Source organism: Dendrobium catenatum, unplaced genomic scaffold (genome assembly GCF_001605985.2).
Source record: "Dendrobium catenatum unplaced genomic scaffold, ASM160598v2 fragScaff_scaffold_756, whole genome shotgun sequence".
NCBI lineage: Eukaryota > Viridiplantae > Streptophyta > Magnoliopsida > Asparagales > Orchidaceae > Dendrobium > Dendrobium catenatum.
This window is the reverse complement of record NW_021319218.1, coordinates 64,568-73,230: the sequence shown is the minus strand read 5'-3', so window position 1 is coordinate 73,230 and position 8,663 is coordinate 64,568.

The window sequence follows — 8,663 nt, the reverse complement described above, 5'->3', positions numbered from 1 at the left end:
TTTTGATGAAATTCAACAATATCAAGATGGCAGATGGGTATCAGCACCAGAAGCACTATGGAGAATATTTGAATTTGATTTAAATGAGATGTATCCATCAGTGTGTAATTTACAACTGCATTTAGAGTGTTCAATAAACATATATAGTTATATTTAACTTAAATAACATATATTAAAAAGAATACTAAGTAATTGTAATACACGCTAAAATAGTGTTCAATTGCACTTGCTTTGACCAGGTAAGCCCTATGTTTTAAAATTCTCTATATTTTCATCACGCATAAGTCTAAAGATGTTTCGCTTGCATCCAAATGCCTGAAATATGTTTTGAAGCGGGCCCCAAGGGTCTCTGCGCATGTAATATGAAACATAGAATTTTCTTTTATGAGTGTCGTGGCACATGGTTGGTGCCACTGTGGCATTAAGCTCTATATATTTTTGAAAATTTGGTGAATGTTGTGGCGTTGGGTTGAGCATTGTGGCCATATTGTCTGAAGTGTCACAACACAAGGTTAAATTTTTTAAAAAATATCAAATTCCACTAAATTAGCTTTAAAATGATAATAAACACAGAGCTACTAACAACATCAAGTGTATTGAAAATCAACTCATCCACAAATCATATTTTCATTCTTTAAAATGAATATATAATTACGACACATGGACATAAACTGAGATATAGAACAAAGCAGTTAAACTTAGCCATGGCTGTGCAAAAATAAAAAGAAAAAAAACACCTCTTAGAACTTAAATCAGATCCTAGCACTACCATCCAACTAGCCCTTTTCCTTTATCAGACTCTGAAAACCAGAAGATAAAATTACGATGAGCTAACACAGCTCAGCATACAGCATTCACCAATCTAAATTTCCAAATCATCTCATTTATTAAATGTTTAGATGAGTTTAACAGCATTTCATAATGGATTATTGTAATGAATTGAATCATGTTTGCAGTTATTAGAAACTTAAATAGTAATGCCGAAAAAAAAAATAAACAACACTTTATGTACCAAAACATAAGGTAAAAATTTCCCTTAGACCCTTATACCTCTCATCAAAATATATATATTAGAATTCAGACCCTTATGACACCATGTGTCAGCATAACAAAAAATAATACCTTATGATTCACAATTCTCAACATATATCTTATATTCAAAATTTTAGGCCCTTATGACTCCTTGTGTATTTAGCACTAGAACTTCCACCATACATCAATGCTTCCTTAAAATCATAAAATTCAAGCTCATAATCACATAATTCATTATAGTGTAGAAATTAAATGAGCTCATTTCAGAATTTCACATAGTGCTATAACATTAGGCAGCCGAAAATACTACTATATAAAAATTCATTATTTTATAATATAATTGAATTACTAAGGATTGTGAAGAATGTTGTTTCAAGACTTTAATTATACTATAATATTATTTTTTGGGTTTAAGATTATTTTTTAAATAATTAAAAATGCTCCAATTTCAAAATCCCAAATGCCATGAAATATTCTTAAATATCAAGAATTATTGTCTCTGCGACATATGAAAAGTTATACGGTGAAATTTTACGGATAAAACATTATCCTCGTTTTTTGCTAACAGAATTATAAATTAAGTTAGTAAATATAGAAATTTTTATATTTTTAAAATTTGAGATAGGCAAAGTGTGACATACCTTGATGCAAATAACTTTCAAAGCTGGTCCGAAAGTAGAAAATGACCTGAAGTAGCCCAAATTGTACTTTCTCTCTCTAGAGATGACTGCCCAATGGATCAAATGAATTAATATTAGAAAAATATACTTTTAAAAATTTAAATTCAACATAGCGTTGCGGTGCTAGCCACGACGCTCCTTCATAAAACCCCTAATGTTGTAGCGATGACCCCATCACTAATGCACAAAATTAATTTGCTAAAAACCTGAGAGCATTGGTGTCGCGATGCCACTGAACCCAACACCGTGTTGCTCTAAGGGGAAAACATGCAAATTTACTCCTGAGACCACTTCATTATACATACATACTCTCAAATATATCAAAAATATTCTAGACACATGCAGAAGGGTTCAAATACAAAAATTTAATAACTTATCTCATTTAGATTGGATTAGAACAAGTGGAACTGAATACTAAATCTAAAGTGTTACAACTCTCCCCTCCTAAAACATGTCCTCTTTTCAAAAATCATAGTTAAGGTCACAAGAACAATTAGGATATATAGCTTATCTTTTTGTTATATTTCTTCACCAAACATTAATCATTAGAATCTGCTTGTCCCTTAACCTTCTAACATCATAAGTCAAAATCTTCTCGATTCTTCTCTATAGCTCAGATTCATATATAACTCAACTTTTTAGCAGATAATTTCCAGAGTAAGATATTCATTTTCTCAAAAGTGACACATGAAATATATTATGGATTTCTGACATATGATCTATCAATTATAACCTGTAGGCATTCTTTCCAATCCTTTTAAGGATTTCAAAAGATCTAACTTACCTTTAACTTAACTTTCATTCCTTGTCAAATATCAAGATATTTTTCATCAACTTGATTTTCACATATGCAAATCTCCAATCATAAATTCTACAGTTCGATGCTTCGAATCAAAATATTATTTCTATCTATCTTATACATCTTTTAATCAATATCTAATCAAATGAATATTTTCAGTAGCATCATTAACAAAAGCTGGCTGAATTAGATTCTTTTTGCCCACCTCTGTCCTAGACAGAGGGGTCGTATATTTTTTATCATACAAAGCTTTATAATGGGTCATACTTATGCTTGATTAAAGAACAAGTGGAATGAAATAAGCAGACTTTGTAAGACCATCCACTGTAACCCAAAACGGCCTTGTCTTGACCTAGTAAAACTCATAGCAAAATATATCGTTATCTCTTCCCACTTTCACTCTAGAATAGGCAACGATTGTAGAAAATCTCATGGTCATTGATGTTCTACTTTCACTGATTGATAAACTTCATATTTAGATATAAAATCCACCACCTCCCTTTTTAGTCCGGGTCACCATAACATATATTTCATATCTCTATATATTTTGTTACTTCTTGGGTAAATAATATAGCTAGAATAATGTACATCATATAAAATTTATTGTCTCAATTTTTTAGAAATAGAAACCCACAAACTATTCTTACAAAAAATAATACTAGAATCAAATATTCACATTCAAATTTCTTATTCAATTTTATTTAATCAATTAACGTCAAATATTTTGTGTCCAGATCAGATACCATAGTACAGATCATATAAGATAAAATATTGCTAACTCCCTGAAATAAGCAACTCTGGCTACCCAAAAATAAGGTGACTTTCTTTAAACAATTAATTTAATCTTTATACTGGCTCAACCAGTCCATGCCAAAAATAATATAGAACTCCGAATTAGATATATGAATTGCTTTGAGAATTGATATATAGTTTTTAGCTTTTTATTATTTTGTGTTAAAAGTAGCTTGTTAACATATTTTTACACTATTTCAAGATTTATATTAAACAATTCCTAGTTTATGTTAATGTTTGAAAATTGTTTTTTCAAATTCTCAGAGTGTCAATATTTCATTAAAATGTTGAGGATTCCTTTAAATTCAATAAATTGTGCCCCCATATAAAAAAAATTCTGGCTATGCCTCTAGCTGCACTCTCTGTTGAGGGCATTGCGACCCCAGATCAAATTTTTGTAAAAATATCAAATATCACTAACTTGCCATTTTGGCAGAACAAACCCCTTGGTCGTTTTAGAGAGAGAAAAATAGTTTCAGGTGACTTGATCCATTTTCTACTATTGGCCTAGTTTCGAAAGTTATCAGTTTGAGGCAAGTTACATTTTTCCTATCTCAATTATTAATAATACATACATTTTGATATTTTTTTTAATTAAAATTAAAATTTTGTATTATAAAAATGGGGATAGTTTTATATTTACTAAACTTTCAATGCATAACTTTTTGTATGGTATAGATATGAGTATTCTAGATATTTTGTAATTTTTTAAAGAAATTTTCATTAGGCAAATTGAAAAGTGTGCTATTTCTATAAATTTGAAAATGGTTCTAACCTTAAAAAATAATGTTATAGAACATGTAAAGCTTTAAAATAATATTCTGAATAATCTCTGATAATATAATGAAATATTAAATTTGTGAAATTCTGCTCAGTTGTTAAATTTATTAGCAACCAGTACAACATTTTGTGAATTTATGCAATTTGGTTATTTCATTTAGTTTATTGAAATACAATATATATATGTTATTTGCTGGGAATGATGAATGTATGTTCTTGAGTAGTTCTAATGTTAGAGAAAGTTTTGATGTCTTAAATACATGCACTGGGAGTTATAAAGGCCTAATTTTTTGAATATCTGATGTGCTAAATATTTGTGATTCATAAAGGCCTATTTTTGATATGCTATCACATTTAGTCATAAGGGCATGAATTATGATATCTATTTCTGATGGGAGGCATAAGGACCTGAGAAGAATCTATTATTTTCTGCTCAGTTATTGAAGTATTTGTTTATTTGCTTTTAGTGTCAAGTCTACTTAATTCATGTCATCTATTAGGACTTCTTTGTTTAATACCCTAGCTTGTTATTAATTGCTTTTGAAAAAATAATGCATTGGATATATTATTGAAAATTTAAATCAGTGGGTATGACCAGTTGAGCTGTGTTGGCTCATGCTCATACCTATTCGATATTCTATTTAAGTATGAGAAATGATAAGGAGCCAATTCAATATTTTGGTCTTATCCAAACAATGTACACCTCTATATGTCATTGGAATAAAGAATAGTTTTTTTTCTGTTTCAAAGTATCGATGTAAGGGATTATAAATAACTTAAGAGATAAGAATATTGGAGTTGGCAATGTTATAATATACTTTATCGCTAATGTTCATTTAGGCCACCAAAAAAATTTATAATATAGTTCACAATGTGAAAAACTATAGCAAACGGCCGCATAAGTCTAGCAAAATAGATGAATTTCCTTAATACAATCAACCCTATGATAATAAGTCACGTTTACCGCTTAACGTAATGGTGACTCGCTCGTAAAAAAAATGGACAAGTGATTATCTAATTATAATGGATTTGTGGTTCATTTCATTTGAAGCTAATGTAATGAGATTAGTCAACTTAAAATAATTTTCGACTAAATATTAAGACCAATAAAAAATCAAAGAAAAATCTATTCAAATTTTATATAAACTTAGAATATACACATTAGGGTAAATTCCATCTAAAAGACAAGAAAATCTGATATTACTAAACCATCCAGTATTTACTCGGCTAAGGAAACACCATCACCATGGTTGTTTCGTGGGTTATGCTAAACAGGCCGAATTTAAATTGGGCCGATAAACATAAAGATTAAGCCCATAAGGAAATTGGGCATGTCATACATTTTGCGAGTTACTGTAATGGTGTCACACAACAAACAACGAAACGTTGATGAAAAGCATATGAAAGTAATGAATGGAAACTTCTAGATTCTTCTCAAGATAAAATTTTATCAGTTTTTTTAAATGTTAAAAAGTAATTATATTGACATTTGTCTTTTAATTTTTGAAAATTCTGGTGTCTAAAATTAGTTGTGTAATTTCATTTGTGATTTTTTATCGGAAATTTTATGATTATATAATTTATATTCTTAAAAAAATATTTTAAATAGTAAGCTCATAATCAAATATTCAAATTTATAAAAAATTGTAATTTCATTAAATCCAAAAATAAATAGATCCCACTATTAGATTAATAGTCTATTTAGGGCGAAATTATTATATGCGGGCACAGGACACTGTCCGGAGGCCAATTAAGACGTGCCATGTCACTAATACACTGTGTATCAGATGACGTGGCGCGTCTTGATTGACATATGTACTGTCCGGTGACCGCACATAATAATTTCTTCTTTTTGGGACAACTTTTTCATTTTTTTTTCTTTTTAAACATCAATAATAATTTCATTTAGCTACTACTCTCTTGCTACTCTCTCATCGAATTTAAAAGAAATCTGTGTTGAAAAATCTTCTCTTACAACTAAAATAGCTAAATTATTTTTCACGCAATAACTTCACAATCAATTTATGAAATACTGCAGCTGTCCCTAAAGACCCTAAATATATATAGTGTGAGCCCCCCCTTAGCTTTTCTAATCATGAGGCTCATTAATTTCTTTTCTATTTGTTAAGGACATCGAGTTGAGTTAAAGTTTTATGTAAACCCTTAATTCAAGTTCTAGAATTAAATTAAATTTGAATTATTCAGATCAAATATGAAAATGAAAGCAAGTCTCTCATGCTTGTTGAAGAAGAAAACGCAATGAAAAGCATTAGGGATAACGGAATGATCAGTAGGAACCCACCATCTTTTGTGGATTATTTGGCCTTTTGCATCTTTTTTTATACGAAGTTTGCTTTTGGTCTGGTCTTTTATAAAGGTGGTTAAGAGATTCGAAGTATACCTTCTCTTCGAAGAAATTGAGATATTGATGGTTGCAACCTTGGTATGATTTGCCTTGTGATTTGGGCTTCGTGTGCGATAGCTTTAGACCATTAATTTTTTTTATTCACGAGATTTTTTTATTGAAAAATAGTTTTTTTTTTTGGGATGAGGTATCCACCCGTTGCCACCCTGGAAATTGCGCTTAGCGGCGTGACTAATCCTTAGCTGACCTAGAAGAGGCACCCACCCCAGAAACCTCCTGACCCACACTTGATTGAAAAATAGATTTATAAAACAGTAAGAAAGATTTCGTTTGGGACAGCTTTCTTACTGTTTCTTAAAACAATTTTTAAGTGTAAAAAACATAAGAAGTAAGAAAATTGTCCCAAATAAAACCTTAAATCTAAAAGTTGATATGTTGTCACATTAGCATCTTATTGTTTATATCCTATCCATTTAAGAGATTTATTTAAATTTCTTAAACTTTATTAAATAATAAAAATAATATGCATTTTTTTACTAAATTTAAATATTAAGTAATAATTTTCTATTTAATAAAAACATATATTTTCATATAAGTAATTGACATATTTAATGATTTAGATAATTCTTCTGATTTATCATAATTTACATATGATTTTGTCACAATGTAATTTTTATAAATATAAAAATTTTCAAAAAAAAATCCAAAAAATATAATTTTTATTTTAAAAAAATAATAAATAAAAATCCATTTAATATATAATCCAAACTTATAATTAAAAAATAATAAATGTCCTCATCACTAGCATTTCTCTCTTGCTTGTCAAAGAAGAAAGGCATAATAGTTGACCTCACAAAATAGTGAAAGGTTAATTAAGTGGCTTTTGGGGCTTATTTTCATTGGAGCTTCTTTCTTTAATAAAGTTGCCTGAGAGATTAACAAAAATAACTCTATAAATTTATTGATTCAAATAGTTAGATTTTTCTTATTTTAAATTATATATTTTTATAATTAAATAATAAATTTTTATAGCTATCTTACTTTAATTTATTTGATTATAAAAAAAAATTCATTGTATTTTTTTAAATAATAATAAAAATCATAGTAAAATAAAATTGTAAAAATCTTTGAAAAATAAAGTTATGAGAAAGCTGTCCAATAGGACCCTTAGTTCAAATGCCATTTACAAATTTTCTCTCATTCTTAATCAAATATTTAAATATAATTGATAGGTTAATTCACTGAATTTCTTAATAATTATTTTTTATCGATTTATCATAATATTATGATCCTTGCATTGTATTTATATATATGAGAGAAAAAAAATGAATGATTTAATATAACTTAATTTTTATCAATTCAAGTGTCTTTGTTAAGAAAGCGACAATTAATTATATTTAAAATTTAAATAAATTATATAATACTTTTTAATTTAATAGATTAATTCATCATAAAATCAATATTATATTTATAATATTGCTCAAATAAATTGTCATTTGTTAATCTTTAGACGCATATTATTACGTGCTAGAAAATTTGTGGTTATAGAGTGCATATTTAGTATCTTAGCTTTGAAGGAAAATTCATCATACACAGAAAGCAGTTGTAAAATGTAAGTATTTTTGATATGAAAAAGCTAATAATTCACTATATAATATTAAATATATGAATCATCTCTTCCTCATAGATTAAGAAGACAGGCGATTTATAGTTAAGAACAATTATCCGATTCTCATTGGAAATGTTACAAATATTAGATGTCCATAAACAGACAATTAAGATCCAATGAAAATGTTGCATGTTAATTAATAATCAAGCAATGATAGTTGAATGACGAAAGTTTTGAGATGGTTGTAAGACTTAATAGAGTTCTCTAACTCTTGCAAGAACTCGCATCATAATTTATGAATCTACATAAGTTTTAAATCCTCAAGATCTTAAAACAAGATGATTTTCACAATCTTTAATCGGAAGAAAAACATACCTTGATTCATTTTGAATTCGTCGAATTTTGAACTACGGTTTCTCTCCCTTCTCCCTTTACTTTCTTCTATCATGAGTTAATCATCTATGGAGCAAGATAACTCCTCCTTATGAGAGAGAGAGAGGACCAATAGTTATTTCCTACGGATTTTCCATAATAACCCCTCATGAGAGTTATTTTACAATAACTCATAATCATAATAACCTCTCATAGGAGTTATTTTACAATATC